This window comes from Leopardus geoffroyi, chromosome A2, assembly GCF_018350155.1.
Source record: "Leopardus geoffroyi isolate Oge1 chromosome A2, O.geoffroyi_Oge1_pat1.0, whole genome shotgun sequence".
In the NCBI taxonomy this organism is placed as follows: Eukaryota; Metazoa; Chordata; class Mammalia; order Carnivora; family Felidae; genus Leopardus; species Leopardus geoffroyi.
The window spans coordinates 147,583,810-147,601,657 of NC_059331.1; the positions used below are offsets into that span (position 1 = coordinate 147,583,810).

At 39.2% G+C, this 17,848-nt stretch overlaps 1 protein-coding gene and 1 long non-coding RNA gene across 2 annotated transcripts in view; one reads left to right on the forward strand and one right to left on the reverse strand.

The window, feature by feature from the left end:
• Nucleotides 1–17,848, forward strand: part of MKLN1 (muskelin 1) — a 376,956-nt gene that overhangs the window by 119,489 nt on the left and 239,619 nt on the right. The window lies entirely within an intron of this gene.
• LOC123606881 overlaps nt 1–17,848 on the reverse strand; it is an 82,827-nt gene that overhangs the window by 17,682 nt on the left and 47,297 nt on the right. Inside the window, exons 3-4 of the long non-coding RNA XR_006716536.1 lie at nt 8,027–8,212; nt 4,944–5,142 (exon numbers count right to left, since the gene is read on the reverse strand). This is a non-coding gene — a long non-coding RNA (uncharacterized LOC123606881). The remainder of the gene's footprint in view (nt 1–4,943; nt 5,143–8,026; nt 8,213–17,848) is intronic.

The following is a 17,848-nucleotide window of genomic DNA, read 5'->3' on the forward strand; positions in this document are numbered from 1 at the left end:
CAAAAAATTGTCTTCTCAACAAATGATGCTGGGTCAACCAGATATTCACAAGCAAAACAATGACTTAACAAAATTTAACTCAAGATGGACCTCTGACCTACTGTAAGGTAAAACTATTAAAATTCATCAAAATTTAAATTTGCATGTTTTATGAGGTGTCTGGGTGACTCAGTTGGTTAAGTGTCCGACTTCCACTCAGGTCATGATCTCCCGGTTTGTGAGTTCGAGACCTGCCTAAGGCTCAGTGATGAGAGCTTGGAGCCTGTTTCGGATTCTGTTTCCCTCTCAGCCCCTCCCCCACTCACACTCTGTCTCTCTCTCTCTCTCTCTCTCTCTCTCTAAAAAATAAATAACCATTACGAAAAAAATTTACACTTGCATGTTTTATTTTATTTTTTTAATGTTTATTCATTGTTGAAGAGAGAGACAGAGAGTGGGAGCAGGGGAGGGGCAGAGAGAGAGGGAGACACAGAATCTGAAGCAGGCACCAGGCTCTATCAGCACAGAGCCTGATGCAGGGCCTGAACCCACAAACCACGAGATCATGACCTGAGCATCTGAAGTCAGGCACTCAACTGACTGAGCCACCCAGGTGCCCCTAAACTTGCATGTTTTAAAGGATATCACTAAGAAAGCGAAAAGACAATTTATATTAATGGGAGAAAATATTTGCAAATCCTATATCGGATAAGAAACTTGTATTTAAAATATATAAATAAATAATACTTACACGTTGATTTAAAACTTTAACCCAATTTACAAATGGACAAAGAGGGGCTCCTGGGTGGCTCAGTCGATTAAGCATCCAACTTTGGCTCAGGTAATGATCTCACTGTTCCTGGGTTCGAGCCCTGCATCAGGCTCTGTGCTGACAGCTCACAGCCTGGAGCCTGCTTCAGATTCTGTGTCTCCCTCTCTCTCTGCCCCTCACCTGTTCATGGTCTGTCTCTCTCTCTCCCAAAAATAAATAAACATTGCACTGGATGTTGTATGGAAACCAATTTGACAATAAACTTCATATATTGAAAAAAAATAAAATAAAATTTGTAATAGCTGGAAAAAAAAAAGAAAAGCAAATAAATAAATAAATAAATAAATAAATAAATAAATAAATTGGGGTCCAATTAATTACATTTGTCCTTCATGGGAATGCTGGACAAATATGTTGAATATAGTTGAACTGTATAAAGGTAATTTATATCTCTTGAACATGTTAGATATTAAATGAAAAAGAATGTCCAAAGTGTTTCTGGTATTCTCGCCATTCAGTTAAATTAATTTTCAATAGGGTTCCAATTCTTGTTCCATTTGAGATCTTGCCAAGGAAATAAATAATATCATCACCAATAAATAAATAAATATATAAATAAATAAACATTAAAAAACATTTTAAAAAATAATAAAAATGGACAAAGAATTTTTTGAGATATACAAAGATTGTTTTATTTTTTATTTCCCACATTAACATAGAAAATATTTTCATAGAAACAAAGCGGGGAGAATTTTTTCTATAGCCTCAATACATTTATTACTGATGCCCACTTTGTGTTTCTAACACCATTATCCTGTTACATCCACGAGTACATTCTTTAGGTTCATGGTCTTTCTGAAACCTCAGCATCTAACCAAATCTACTTGGATTTTAATTAGCATATTAATTTCATTCTCATTTTTATTTTAATATTATACCAAATGGCAAATATATCAAATGATCCAAATGTGCCCAATGATGTGCTTCTCTTGCCCATAGTTACAGTGTTTGGGAAGGTTACCCAGCCCATTTCTCTCCCTCAGATATATAACATGTATCACCTTAAAATGATAATTATCTAGATTATCTAGTCCATGTTTTCACAGAAACAAAGTGGGGAGAATTCTAGAACTGTCTCCTTGTGTCACACCCACATGCATTTTATATTTATTTATTTAGTTATTTAGTTTATTTATGTGTTTTTGAGAGAGAGAGAGAGTGGGTGGGGGAGGGGCCTACAGAGAGGGGGAGAGAGAGAGAGAGAGAGTGTGAGAGTGAGAGAGGGAGAATCCAAGCAGGCTCCACATTGTCAGCACGGAGTCTGACACGGGGGCCCATGACCCGAGCCGAAACCAAGCGTTGGACACTTTAACCAACTGAGCCACCCAGGCACCCTAATACATTTTAAGACACTGACTTCTTGATGATTCTGGGCGAATTATTCTACACAATGTCCTACCTTCTGGATTTGTCTGATTGTTTTCTCATGGTGTTGTTAAACTTGTTCTTCTGTCCTCTGTATTTTTTGGTAAGCTCAAAGTTGGTCTAAAGGCTTGATAAGAATCAGGTTCAATATTTTGGTAAGAATTCTTCATAAGTAATGCTGTGTACTTCCTACTACCTCATATTAACCTGTACGTAATATCTGGTTGTCCCACTATTGCTAAACCTGATATTGATCACTAGGTTAAAGTGATGATACCTTATTAAAAAATGTGTTTTTAAAAATGGGGACTTGACCACTTATGCTGTTTTAAAATGATTATCCCTACTTTGAAGTTTCAGATAAAGGGGCTCTGAGTTGTTGCCTAGCACCTAGGAGACAACCTTTATCCTGTATAAAGGATAAGAGGATTAAGACTGAGGCTTTATCCTCTTTATGGAGTAGACACAGAAGTTCAAGTTTATCTCTGAGGGTGGCCAATCAGAGCAGAAATTTCTGGAATATGAAGTCTAACAGAGACTATGTTTTTTCTGGGTCTAGAAGAAGTTACTCTGAAATTGCTCATTAGCCAGAATTTAACCAACGGCAAATAGATCTTTTGACTAACACTTACTAAAAAGAGTCTAAACACTGGGAATTCAGATACAGAAGAATCTTTTTTTCCCCTAAGAGAATCTTTTATGGCACTTTATTTATTTTTTTATTAAAATTTTTTAATGTTTATTTATTCTTGAGAGAGAGAGAAAGACAGAGAGAGACAGAGAGTGAGCAGGGGAAGGGCAGAGAGAGAGAGGAGACACAGAATCTGAAGCAGGCTCTAGGCTCTGAGCTGTCAGCACAGAGCCTGACCCGGGGCTTGAAGCCATGAACTGTGAGATCATGACCTGAGCTGAAGTTGGACACTTAACTGACTGAGCAACCTAGGCGCCCTTTTATGGCACTTTAAAATAACTCATCCTCCACCTGCCACTCCTCTCCACCCCTCCAAAACCACTTTAGACTCTAGAATAAAAAAGTAAGGATGAGGGGCACCTGGGTGGTTCAGTCGGTTAAGTGTCTGACTTCAGCTGAGGTCATGATTTCGCTGGGTTTGTGAGTTCGAGCCCCGTGTCGGGCTCTGTGCTAACAGCTCAGAGCCTGGAGCCTCCTTCAGATTCTGTGTCTCCTCCTCTCTCTGCCCCTCCCATGTTCATGCTCTTTCTCTGTCTCTCAATAATAAATAAACATTAAAAAAAATTTTTTTTAATTAAGGGTGAGCATTTTCTTTGGGTGCAGAACAGACAGATCTTTAGATATTTCCTTTTTTTTTTTTTTTTCCAACTTTTTAATGTTTATTTTATTTTTGAGAGGGAGAGAGAAACAGAGTACGAGCAGGGGAGGGGCAGAGAGAGGGGGAGACACAGAATCCGAGCAGGCTCCAGGCTCTGAGCTGTCTGCATAGAGCCCAACACGGGGCTCGTGCTTGAATCCACAAACCATGAGATCATGACCTGAGCCAAAGTCAGATGCTTAACAGACTGAGCTACCCAGGTGCCGCTCGATGTTTCTTGAGTACTGTTTAGAGTAAGGAAAAAGTATGCATCTGTTCTCTTTGATGTTTGTTCTCTTGTCTTTAGCTACTATAAACTAAATAACTGGTTTATAAATATATATTTATATACATCATGAAGTTCATTGCCATCCTTATTCTTCTTTGTGAATAGAATTTAGTGTACCCTGACTAGAAATGCACTGAGAAGGGAAGAAAACATAAGCAACGAGGTTAAGGGATTTCATTATTAAAACTAAGAATTTGAGAGGTGCCTGGGTGGCTCAGTCTGTTAAGTGTCCTGCTTTGGCTCAGTCATGATCTTATGGCTAGTGAGTTCGAGCCTGGTGTAGGGTTCTTTGATGACTGCTCAGAACTTGGAGCCTGCGTTGGATTCTGTGTCTCTGTCTCTCTCTACCCTCCCCTGCTTGTGCTCTTTCTCTCTCACAAATAAATAAACATTAAAAAAAAATTTTTTTAAACTAGAATTTGGTTTCTAAGGGAAATTAGTTCTTTTTAATCCTAAAATCAACACTTTTATTTTACGGCAAGTAAATATTCAAATCAGTTAAACTCTGATCAGGGTTGTTGTGCATTTCTGGATACCCAGAGGGAGTTATTTGGTTGTTATTGCTTGGTTTTGTATGTGTGTGTGTTTGTTGTTATTTTGTTTTTCAGCCAGCACAAAGATTAAGTTGTGAACTTTCTGCGTCACAGGACAGAACTTAACCTTAGGGTATGGGACTACCAGTTTTCCTCTTACAATGGAAATTGACAATATCCTTTTTCTCCACTTATTCTGTATTTTTTTTAAGATTCTGGCTTCAAAGTTACTAGTTGGGTGAGGGAGGTGGCAAAGGTCCCTTTGAGGAGATAGTTTAATAGCAGCACTCCCAGTGAACCTAGCAACACATGCCTATAGTTTCCATTGGGGATTACTACACTTGCTAATGAAGATCACACAAGCAGTTTACAAGACCAAATAGTGTAAAGAGTCACCCATCCTTTTCTTTTCTCTTCTTTTTTTCCTCTTTATATATAACCCCTTCTTTCCTTCTTTTCTAGTCCTTCCTTCTTCTTCTTCTTCTGCCTCTCTCCTTGTCATTCTCCCTTCTCATTTTTTTTTCTTCACTTATTTTGCCACTCATTATCCTAGGCTGGTATGCTTTGATGACTCCCCCTATTCCCACCAATTTCTGTGTTCCCGAAGGATTTCCTACCTTACATCATCCTGTGGTACAGCACTGTGTCACTGAATACTTGATAGAATCGAAGGAACAGGAGAATCCTAGGGAGGGAGAATCCCAGAGAAGGAGGTCCATGCCTTGATCTGTGTTCTGAACTCCCTGTGTCCAACTTCCATTTGTTTCGAACTGCAAATTCCAGTTTCCAGTCTGGCTTCTCTAGGATCTCACAGTTCTATAAGGATAGTAATGGAATTACTTGAGTCATGTCCAGTACTTCAAAAAAAGCCCCAAAGACATTGCATATTTACTCACAATAAAGCTTGAACAGGTTGACTAAATAATGGAAAGCTTCTTTCCTTTCTTTGGTGGGGAGGGGTGCTGGAAGATGAGGAGATTATGCCATACTAAATCACTGTAAAGAATGTATCATCATATTGAGAAGTTCTGGTTGGCTGCATGAGCTGTCTATAGAGAGCAGACAGAGTATACCGGAAAGAATGTGGGTGTGGAGATGAGGTCAGGATTTATTTTCTAGCAATAAGATTCGGGCTATGTACTTAACATCTCTGAACCTTAGTTTACTTGCCTGTAAAACGGAAGTAGTAATTTACAGTTTTCAGACTACTTGAGGACTTTCAATAATGGGTATAAAGCGCTCATTAATATAATACATGGTACCCAGTAAATATTTAATAGGTTTTCTTTATAAATGTGATTTATTTGGTAGATAAAAATCTCACAAAGCATATAGCTCTTAGGGGGAAAAATGATTCTGATCGCTGAGAAAAGAGATTGGGAAGCACTCATATAACATAGCTCTACATGCTTACACCCATATCCCCTTAAGAACTCATGTCAAGTCCTGAGGGCGCTGACTTAGGGATGTACAAGAAGATACGGCACATCCTCTGAGCTGATGAATGCATCCTCGGAGGGAGATACTCAGCTGCCTAACTATACCTTAGCAACACTTCCTTAAGCTCACCTGCTCCTTGCTGGATTCCTGTGTGATTTTTTAAGTTTTTTTTTTTAAGTTTATTTATTTATTTTAAGAGAGAGAGAAGAGAGAGAGGCAGAGAGAGAGAGGGAGAGAGAGAATCCCAAGCAGGTTCAGAGGCTGTCACTGCAGAGCTCAAAGCCAGGCTTGATCCTATGAACCGTGAGATCATGACCCACCCCGAAATCAAGAGCTGCATGCTTAACTGACTGAGCCACCCAGGCACCCCTCCTATGCTATTTTGACATAACTCTGGTGATGAGCTTCAAGAAGCACCAGGTCTGCTCCTGGCTATCTGACTGTTTATGGAGACATGGGGTTTTGGGGGGAAGGAAACAGGAATGCAGTGTCTTGGGAAAGGGAACAAAAGATGAAGTTTGTGGAAGAGATGAGGCAAGTCTGAGGATCATCAAAGCTTAATTTGCACTCCTTGAAAATGGGGCAATAGACTTTATTTCCTGAAAAGTACTGTCCCAAGTCAGCTTCTTCCATCTCAGCCCCATAGGGACTCCTCTAAACAATGAAACTTTCCTCCTAAATCTCTTAGCTCTTCCGCCCAATGGGCTATTTCCCAGTTCATCCCTTTCTGTAGGCACCTCCAAGATAGGGAGATCAGTTGTCCCTCCCCTGCTTTCCATAAATAAGCTCGAGTTCCCAACTAACAGCCAGAAGCTATTAGCAATTTCCAGAGCCCTTGTCCCAGACCCCTGCTAAATTTCATTTGGTAGAGCATCTTTACAGAGACGCCCTGTAGGACCCAGCTTTTAAGCTCGGTGTTTCTGTGGAGCAGGCCAAATGAATGTGGAATATTCTGTCTTAAGCTGAATTAATACCTTGTTATTTTAAAGACTGTAACAACTTGTTTTCTAAATGTTTTCAATCAGCACATCTTTATTTATTGTCCTTAACACCCAGAGGCTATTTGAAAAAGGATTTAGCTTTCAAAGTCTGATAAGTAAACAAAAGTTTCCCAAAAACATCTTCAGGCAGCCACCCAGAGACCTCATTTTTGCCACAGTGTTTGGCTCCCTGATAATTGCCCATTAGTACTGTGCTCAATCAAACCTTGTGTAATCATTTAAAAAATATACCTCCTAACACAAAGTTACTTACCAACTTATTTTTCTTAATCACTGTGTGTAGCAAAACACAAAAGCAGAAGCAAGATAGGTTTAAAGGTGGTATTGTCTGACTAGATCCTAAGCATTTTAAATTGAATAGGCTGTGTTTGGGATTCATATCAACTGGTTTGGAGATGGTTATTCACTGTTCTTCCAAAAGTGAATAGTGTCCAGAGGGGACTGGTTAGATAAGCAGAGGCTACCATGCATGGCTTCAGCTCTGTGAATTTCTAAGGCTTTAAAATTAACCCCAGAATCCCCTTAAATGCAATATTCCCTTATGGTGAGCTTGGTCTCTGATACCTTCTTTTATCTCAATCCTCTGACACTCCAGAAATTTACCCTGGTCTCTCTTACTACTTGCAACCAAGAGAAAAGGTGGGAAATAGGGTTGACTATTTCATAGACTATTACAAGTTACTTCAAAATCTCAATGTTTGACCTAATTAAAATGTACTGTTCTTATCACATACAGTTCAATGTGAATTGGTAGGGGTCGAGGTGTGTGGAATGTGCTGGTCAGTCTTCTATGAAGTAAATCAAGGATATAGGCTTCTTCCAGCTTGTGGCTCTATCTTCCTTTAGTTCTCAGAATTCTTTCCATTCAGCCAATGGGAAAGAATCTGCCATCACTGCCCAGGAGGCTTTTTATGGGGAAGCCCTGGAAATGGCACCCATTACTTCCATGCATTTTCTTTTGGCCAAAACCCACTCACAATGCTCTGCCCAACTCCAAGAGAGGCTAGGTAGTCTAGCTGTGTGTCCAGCCCATGGCAGTTTCTCCCACAAGGAGAGACAGACAGCTCCCTTATGCAGGTTGATTGTTCTGTTCTTGTATATCATCAAAGGTATGCAAAATAAATGTGCTGCCTTATTTTCAGGTCACTTCATGCCTACACCTACCATTAACATCTTGGTCAGTTTTTGGAAAAAGCCCATCTGTCAATATCAGCATCAACCTCATCACCACCGCAAATCAGTCCACACTGTGAACTTACCTGTTTATATTTAGGATTTTCCAAAGTTTCAAGATACCTGGATTAAGCCTGTGCAGAGGCTCTGATTTGGAAGTTTCCCATGTACTTGTACCTTGCTCTTCTGGTTAGAGGGTTACCATGACAAAGTCTGGCAGGTAATCACCAGAAGCCATATATAATATCTAACCAAGCTTTGTCACAAGGCACCTATGAGAAGAAAATAAATGTTTTATAAATATTTAAAGAACTATCTCTATACCGCGTCAAAAGTTATAAAAAACATGTTGTCTTTTCTCAATCAATATACTCTACAGTTGTCAGAACTCTGTAACTGCACTCTTGCTTCCTCCTTCTCTCATTTACCAATTAACAAAGGCTATTTCATAGTGCAACCATTTTAGAGACATCTGTTTGTCCTCATTTACTCATAGGCTACTATTCCCATTGAGATTTTAGCTTCTTCCAATGATGTTTGTTCATCTTATGTAAAGAGAATGATAACATGGACTGGACAAGGTAATGAAAGTAAGGTCCTCATGTACATTCTGCTCTGTTTTTCTTTTCCTTTTTTTTTTTTAACGTTTATTTTTGAGAGAGAGACAGAGTGTGACCGGGGGTGGGGGGGGGGGGGAGAGGGAGACACAGAATCCCAAGCGGGCTCCAGGCTCTGAGCTGTCAGCATGATGTGGGACTCGAACTCATGAACCATGATACCATGACCTGGGCTGAAGCCAGACGCTTAACTGACTGAACCACCCAGGCGCCCCTCTGCTGGTTTTCTAATTGTGGTGGTAAGTTTCCACACTTTGCTTTCATAATCCAAGCCATGCACTTATTATATGGCTCATGGGATTAAGGGTTCAGTCTTCAATCATGTATTTATTCATTTCTTTAGCCATTCATTTATTCTAAAATATTTATTGAGTACCTACTATGTTCCAGAGAATGTGCTACGTACTGGAGTCAGAGCAAAGAACAAACATATAAGATCCCTACCCTCATGGAACTTATGTGAGAAACAGACTCTATGTATGTATGTATGTATGTATGTATGTATGTATGTACATATGTATTTTAAGTAAGCTCTGCACCCAATGTGGGGCTCGAACTCACTGCCCAGATATCAGAAGTTGAACACTGCACTGACTGAGCCAGCCAGGAGTCTTTAAAATTTTTATTATTTATTTTTTATTTATTTACTTATTTATTTATTTCAATTAAGCTCTAAATAAACAATAGTGCAGGGGCACCTGGGTGGCTCAGTCAGTTAAGCGTCCGACTTTGGCTCAGGTCATGATCTCACAGTTCATGAGTTTGAGCCCCCTGTCAGGCTCTGTGTTTACAGCTTAGGGCCTGGAGCCTGCTTCAGATTCTGTCTCCCTCTCTCTCTGCCACTCCCCCACTCATGCTCGCTTTTTCTCTCTCAAGAAAAACATTATAAATAAATAAATAATAGTGTAAATTATTAATGTAATTAAAGTATTTGTATGGGAGGTTTATTTTCTTTTTAGTGTTTGGATAACCCTGAATCACCAAATAGTTGTTTTATTTTGTTTTGGTTTTAACTGAGGTCTTTGTTCCTCTATAAAAACCAGCTGCTTGGGGTGCCTAGCTGGCTCAGTAGGTAGGGCATGCGATTCTTAATCTCAGGGTCGTGAGTTCAGGCCCCACATAGGGCATAGAGGCTACTTTAAAAAAAAGACCAATTGTTTTTCTTTAGGGTAATCATTCATCCATTCACTGATAATATTCATTAATTCATTAAATATCATTGTAAAACCACTATTTATCAGGCACTATGCTAAGATTTCTAAATATAAAAATGAAAAGACAAGATTCCTGCCCTCAAGGGTCACAATCCAGTTGAGTAGACTGACATGCAAACCACACAGTACAGTATGATAAGTGTCATAATGGAGAAATGTGAAAAGTGCAGTGGGGCATAGGGAGGACCTACATCTGCCTACATAAGTTAAGGAAGACTTCACAAAAGAAGTAGCAGTTGGACTGAAGTTTGAAGGGTGAATAAGCCTTTGCTAAGTAGACAAGTCAAGGAAGGGCATGACATGGCTGGTTGATCATCAAAGACTTGTGCTTTTCTTCACAGTATGGTGTTCTTCCGGGAAGTGGCCCAACCAATTGCCAATCCCCTAGACATCTACGTGGGGCCAGGTGGCCAGTTCTCATTAATGGGATGTGAGCAGAAGTGATGTGTATCATTTCTGGATTAGGTTAAGAAATAAAGTGTGCCTTTTCTTCCTCTTCTTCCTCAGTTGTTAGCTCTGGGAGTAAAGGACTCTCAAGCTTACAGGATGGCAGAGTTGCAAAGTCGAAAGGCCCTGGGTGGAAGGCTGCTTGCCACACCGAACTGTTACATGACAAAGAAATAATCTTCTATTGTGTTAATCTACTGGTATTATATAGCTTGTTTGTTATAATAGCAAGCTCTACCTTAATTAATACAATGCAGTCCAAGCAAACAGGAACAGTATGTACAAAGGCTTACCAAGGTGAGTGTCTCGCAGAGTACATGCTCAATAAATATCCAATATTGCAGTAAGAGTATTATGGGGGACTATAAATAGCCCAGTGATGCCACAGGGTAAAATAAGTGATTGGTGGGAGTAAGGGGAGGGTGGTTGGATAGATAGGCATGGGCTGATCAGAAAAGGCCTTGAATGCCATGCTGAAAAATTTAGATTTATTCTTGTGGAAGAAGGGAAGCCAAAGAAGAATACTGAAAAGGTGAGAGGTATGATTGCTGGAATAACAGAATCTTTGAGACACAAAACACCCAAGAATCTGCTTTAATTTTCTTTAAATGTAAGATGCTAATCCAAAGATGAAAGATAGGCGTTCAGAACCAGAAGACATCATCATAGTCTAGGCAAACCTCATTTAATAAGTGAGGAAAGTGAGGCCCAGAGAAGTTAAGTACCTTTGCCAAGGTCACCTAGCTAAAACTCGGCAGAGTTGGGGACTAGAAGGCTCGTCTCTTGTTGCCATCTCAATAGCAGGGCTCTTTCCACTGTACCATAGTGCTTCAAAGCAGTTGAGACCAGCTGGTGTGCCTATGTTTTCAGTTCCCTAATGAAGACATTGGGGATTTGGAGGCAGGGTATTTTCCATGGAAGGCTGTCTTCTCTGTAATTCCTCATCTGGCTTGAACCACTATTTTGGAAAAGGTCCATTTTTCAGCATCAGATTTCCCTGGAGGGTGAGTGAGAATGTGCTTAGTGGCCTGTTGGGTGCCCTTGTACTTTCTGAGCTTTTGTTGGAAAGATGAGAAGAAACTAGTACTGGGGTTTTCGCTCCTGGAAATGCTGCTTAGTTCCTTGGCATGTGGGGAATTGTTGGCCCTCTCAGTGACTGTGGTTCAGCCCACCAGCTGACTATCCTTCAGTGTCAGATCAAAACATCTTTAGCTCTTTAAAGGGTCTCTTTAAAGGGTCAGCCCCTATGGCTGGCATTTAAATATCACTTTCTGTTTATCAGTTCACTACCTGTGTTTTCATATACTATGAAGAGATTCATTATTCATTATAATGAAGGTAAGGCAATGTGACATACATTTGTCTTTTAATAGCAAGTACAGGCATAGGGACAACAGTGCTGAGGCCAGTCTCAGAGGAGCATAATGTGTGGTCTGACTTAAGAAGGACCAGGGGTCGGGGCACGTGGGTGGTTCAGTTGGCTAAGTGTCTGACTTCAGCTCAGGTCATTATCTCACGGTTTGTGAGTTCAAGCAAACAGCACAGAGCCTGTTTGGGATTCTTGGTCTCCCTCTCTTTCTGCCCCTCCCCACCTCAAAATAAATACATACACTTAAAGAAATTCTTTAAAAAGAAGAAACAGCAACAGCAGCACCACCACCACCACCAGGTATAATTGAATTATTTTACACCTGGGCAGCCAGAGCATTATTTGCAGCACAAGTCCAAAAGTCTCCAAGAAATTTTGGGAAAAATAAAATTTCTTGATATTTTTCCATCTAGAATTTTATGACCGCCTTCTTCCTTGTTCTTTGACTGTATCACCTTTGCCTCCCTGAATGTTGCTTAATTGCTAGCTCAGTTGGTTAGGATGAAGTATTAATGAAGATGAGATTGCTGCCTCAGTCCCTGAGGAGCTTCTTGGTAGCACCCAAAGACAATGTCTTATGCAGTGGAAAGTGCTTGGGCTTTGAAGTCAGAGTCCCACTAGCTGTAAGACCTTGGGCAAGTTTCTTAACCTTTCTGAGCCTCAGTTTCCTCTTATGTGAAAAGGGCAAATAATGTCAACTATGGGGGTGGTTGTGGGAACCAAATAAACTAACATAGGTAAGACTCCTCTCTTTATGCTGAGCACCTAGCTGGCTTTTAACAAGTATTATTTCCTTTTCAGGTCTCTGAGAAGTTCCCATTAATAGCATTCTTTTCCCCAATCCCCATCCTGGGTTCTGGTCAAGATGAGAAATGAGACAAGAGTGAGCAGATGGAGACCAAAATACCACCTTGATTGCTGATAAATGCTGTTTATTGTGAGAAATGGTGGGATATTAAATACTAAGTGAGTTGCAGGGGGCACCTGGGTGGCTCAGTCGGTTAGGCGTCCAACTTTGGCTCAGGTCATGATCTCGTGGTTTGTGGGTTGTCGGGCTCTGTGCTGACAGCTCAGAGCCTGGGGACTGTTTTGGATTCTGTGACTCCTTCTCTCTCTGCCCCTCCCCTGCTCACACTCTGTCTCTCTCTCAAAAATAAACATTAAAAAATATTAAATGAATAAATAAGCACTAAATGAGTTGTAGAATTAGGTAGACTTTTCACCTAGTTGCAAGTAACAATTGACCAGGACAGGGCTTCTCATGCTGAGGGTGGAGATGAGTGTAGGAACGGGAAAGGACCCTGCTCAGAGGAGTAGAGCAAGGTGACATCCTCACTGTGGGCAGGCAGATACCTAAGAGGAAGAAAAGAGCAGCTAAACTGAGCATGCCCTGTGTACCTCACCAGATTAAGCCCTAGAGGAGGGACAAGGAGTAGACAGAGGCCAGAAGCATCAGACCTCCACAGAGAAGGAAACCTTAGAAGCATTCCCCCCTCAAAAGTTTCCTTCTTCTGGTCCCCCTCCTCCCATTTTGTACCTATTACTTTTCAGTCACTCTGCTCATGAAGGATATAGCTGTCAGCATACAGGGTACACTCAGAGTACAAAAGACTGGGAGGAAAGGTGTGAGAGAGGGTAGGAGAAGTTGGTTTGAGTCATTGGTAGAGAAGGAGGGTGAGCACCTGAATCCAGAAAAAGAAGCCTAAGTTCCGAGTCAGGGGTTAGAGGTATGAAGGGAGGATCAGTGTTCAGAGACCTGTTTTAGAGAGAAGGGCATCTGCAGGATCATATTCAGAATTTCCAGGAATGGGGCAACATCCAATGGCCAAATCCCAAGAGGACAGGAGGGTATCAGGGTTACAAAAGCAGTCAGATCTGACCTATGAGTCAAGAAACTGTGTCTCCTGATTATGATTCTCGATCCTAGTCTGCCCTCGTTTTCAATCTTTAAAACATAAACATAGTTTGTGATTATAAAACTAATACTTGCTCGCTGTGGAAAATTCAGAAATATAGAGGTATAAAGAAAAAAACAAAAATAACTCAATCTCTCCATAATGAAAAACTAATGTTAATTTTAATTATATTTCTATTTAGTCGTTCTTCTATGCATACCATTACACAAATAAGATGGTTCTATCTCTACATGTTAAATTTGCATGCTGAATTGTTTTACTGGGTATTATAATATAATCATTTCCCCATGTTATTAAAAGTTCTTAGTAATTAAACATCATTTTAAATGACATTTTCCCTGGTTTTAAGCACATCTAGATCAATCTCTACCAACTTATGAAAATCCCGAGGGTCTGGAGAGATCTTCTTCTAAATATTTACCTTTTTTTGGGTTGGTAAACAGGGCATCCTCAAAGGCCAGGGCTCTACAGAGTCTGTGCATGGTAACTACTATACAATATTTGATCTTCTCGAAAGTTCTCGTATATTTTTTTAAGTTTTTATTTAAATTCCAGTTAGCCAATATACAATGTGATATTAGTTTCAGATGTACAATATAGTGATTCAACCCTTCCATACAACATACTTGTTGTATGCTCATTACAACAAGTGCCCTCCTTAATCCCCATCACCTACTTAACCCATCCCCCCCCACTACCTCCTCTCTGGTAACCATCCATTTGTTCTCTATAGTCAAGAGTCTGTTTCTTGGTTTGCTTCCCTCTTTTTTTTCCCCTTTGCTTGTTTAAAAGTTTTGTTTTTTAAATTCCACAGATGAGTGAGCTCATATGGTATTTCTTTCTCTGACTCACTTATTTCACTTAGCATGTCCTTGCAAAATGGGGAAGTTCTCATATTTCTTTTTTTTAATATGAAATTTATTGCCAAATTGGTTTCCATACAACATCCAGTGCTCATCCCAACAGGTGCCCTCCTCAATACCCATCACCCACCCTCCCCTTCCTCCCACCCTCCATCAATCCTCAGTTTGTTCTCAGTTTTGAAGAGTCTCTTACGTAAGTTCTCATATTTCTAATAATTGGTGACACGAGTGATCAGAAGATGCCACCCTGCAAAATACCATAATTCAAAGCATAGGCCTTTCGTATATACCACATCATTATTACATATTCAAACAACCACTAGTTTGCCATGGCTGCCATAATAGAATACCACAAACTAAGTGGCTTAAACAACAGAGATTTATTTTTTCACAGTGTTGGAGGCTAGAAGTCCAAGTTCAAGGTGTTAGCAGGTCTGGTTTCTCCTGAGTCCTCTCTCCTTGGCTTGCACATGGCTCCCTTCTTGTTATATCCTCAGCTGGTCTTTTCTCTGAGCAGGCACAGCCCTGTCATCTCTGTATGCATCCAAATTTCCTCTTCTTATAAGGCCACCAGTCATATTGGACTAGGGCCCACCCTAAAGACCTCATTTTAATTTACTTATCTCTTTAAAGACCTTATCTACAATATGGGGTCTTTTGTGAATAGCTTTTTTCACTTAGCATGTTTTCAAGTTTCACCCATGTTCTTTTTTATGGCTGAAAATATTCCACTGAGTGGATATGCCACATTTTGTTCATCCATTCATTGATTTATGGACATAGGTTGTCTACACGTTTTAGCTGTTTATAAGTAAAGCTGCTGTGAACATTCACGTATAAGTTTTCGGTGAAGATATGTTTTCATTTCTCCTGAGTACGTGCCTAGGACTAGAACTGTTGAGTAATCTGGTGACTCCATGTTTAGCATTTTGAGAAACTGCCAAACTGTTTTCCAAAGTAGCTGCATCATTTTCCATGTCTGCTAGCAATATATAAATGTTCCAATTTCTCTACATCCTCATCAACACTTGTTATTGTCTGTTTTTATGAAAGCCATCGTTGTAGGTGTGAAGAGGTATCTCATTGTGGTTTTGATCTGTATTCCCTTAATGATTAGTGAAGTTGAATATCACTTCTTGTACATATTGGCGATTTGCAGACATTTTTTGGAGGAATATTTATTCAAATTCCTTGCCCATGTTTTAACCGGGTATTTGTCATTTTATTACTGGGTTGGAGGTTTTTATACATTCTGGATATAAGTTCCTTGTAAAATATATGATTTTCAAAGGTTTTCTCCCATCCTGTGTGTTGTCTTTTTACTTTCTTGATGGTGTCCTGTGAAGCATGAAAGTTTTTAATTTTAAAGTCTAATTTATCTATTATTTTCTTTTGTTACTTCTGCTTTTGGTGACATAGCTCAAAACCGTCGCCAAATCCAAGGTCATAAAGATTTACTTCTATGTTTTTCCTCTATGAGTTTTATAATTTTAAGTCTTACATTTAGGTTTATGGTCCATTTGGAGTTAATTTATTTGTATGGTGTGAGGTATAATCTGACTTCATTCTTTTGCATGTGCATATCCAGTCATCCCAGCACCATTTATTGCAAAAACTTTTCTTACTATATTGAATTGTTTTGGCACCCTTGTCAAAAAATCAATTTGACCATAAATGTGAGGGTTTATTTTTGGACTCAATTCTATTTGATTGATCTCTATGTGTATCCTTATGTCTTATGTCTTGATTATTGTAGTTTTTTTAGTTTTGCTGTAGGTCTGAAATTGGGAAATGAACATCTTCCAACTTTGGTCTGTCTCTTCAAGAGTGTTTGGCTATTCTGGGTTGCATTTCCATATGAACTGTAGGGTCAGCTTGTCAAGTTCTGCCAAAAAAAAAAAAAAGCTACGATTTGGATAGAGATTGTGTTGAATTTAATTGTCAGGTTGTTTATTGCTAGTGCATAGAAACACAATTGATTTTTGTATATTGATCTTGTATCTTGCCACATTTCAAAACTCGTTTTATCTTGTATTCTTAATCATGATGCTTTATTGCTTATTCTGTTCAAGGTATTGTGTTAGACATGATAGAAAATACAAAGATAAACAAGATATGGCCTCTGTCCTGAAGAATTTATAGCCTAATTCAAGAAGACATAATCCCATTGAATAAATAATAGCCTATTACAGCAATGTAAAGGGAAGTTCAGAATTGCCAATGAACATTAAAGATAAACTAGAATCTAGCAGAGTTCAAGGGATGGAGAAGCAATTCAAGGCTGGAGAGGTCTGGACAAAATAGAATAGGAAAGATTTGAATTCAGGCTTACTCTGTCACTTCCTTCCTCCCTTCATTCTCCCCTTCCTCCTTTAATTTTCTTGCTTTTTAAAAATCCCATCTCTTTCCCTACCTGACTTCTTTGAGAACATTAGTAGAAGGTAACTATTGTTAGTTATCATCATTTCTCAAACCTGGGCGATCATTAGAATCTCTTGCCAACACTACTGAAAACAGATTCCAGGGTCTCACCTCAGAACTAATGCATCATATTATCAGAGGCTGGGGTATGGAAAACTGCATTAAAATTTTTATCAGTTGATTCTGATTTTCATCCAAGTATGGGAATCTGTAAGTAATATTATAATAATGATATCCATATGATATTTCATACTGTTGCACTTCTGACTGTCAAGGATGCTCATAAATCCAGGAGGTCACTTACCGGAGCAAGAGAGTGTGTGTGAATCTATGCGACAACTCCTCCATTAATGAAAAACACCTTAAAAAAAAAAAGAAGAAGAAAAGAAAAAAAGAAAAACATCTCAAGGTGCATAGATTATTAAGAGGACTCAGCAGTGTCATCTGTATTTATGGGAACGGCTCATTTCCATAAACAAACTTTTATTTTCAGTATTTGAGAATCCTAAAAATCTCAAAAGGTCCCTCTATTATGGATGACCCTCAGAGTAACCAGCAGGATTTACATTCACTAACCAGATTTAATAAATTATAACAAGTTGCCATAGTTGCTTCAGATTTTTTTAAAAGAATAAAAAAAAAAATAGTTACAAAAGAAGCCCTGCCATCCTATCTCTCTTCAGATGTAACCAATGTCTTGAAGACACTGGGACCCTTTCCCACATGTTTTTATATTTTTACTACACACCATATATGTTTTGGGTGTTTAAATATGTAGATATATAGTGTTCACATTTTTCTGAAACTTTTTTTCCAACATCAAGTTTTTGAGATTTATCTATGTGATACTAGTAGAACCATTCCATTCTTTATAATGTAGCAATATTATACTATACAGTACTGCAATATAATCCCATTGTATAAATATTCTAGGATCTATTCTGAGGATGAATATTTGTGTTGTCTAGGTTTTTGCTACTTCAAATCATGATGTAATTAATGTCCTTGCATATGCCTCCTTGGGTTCATGTATGAGAACTCTAGAGAATATATCTAGAATG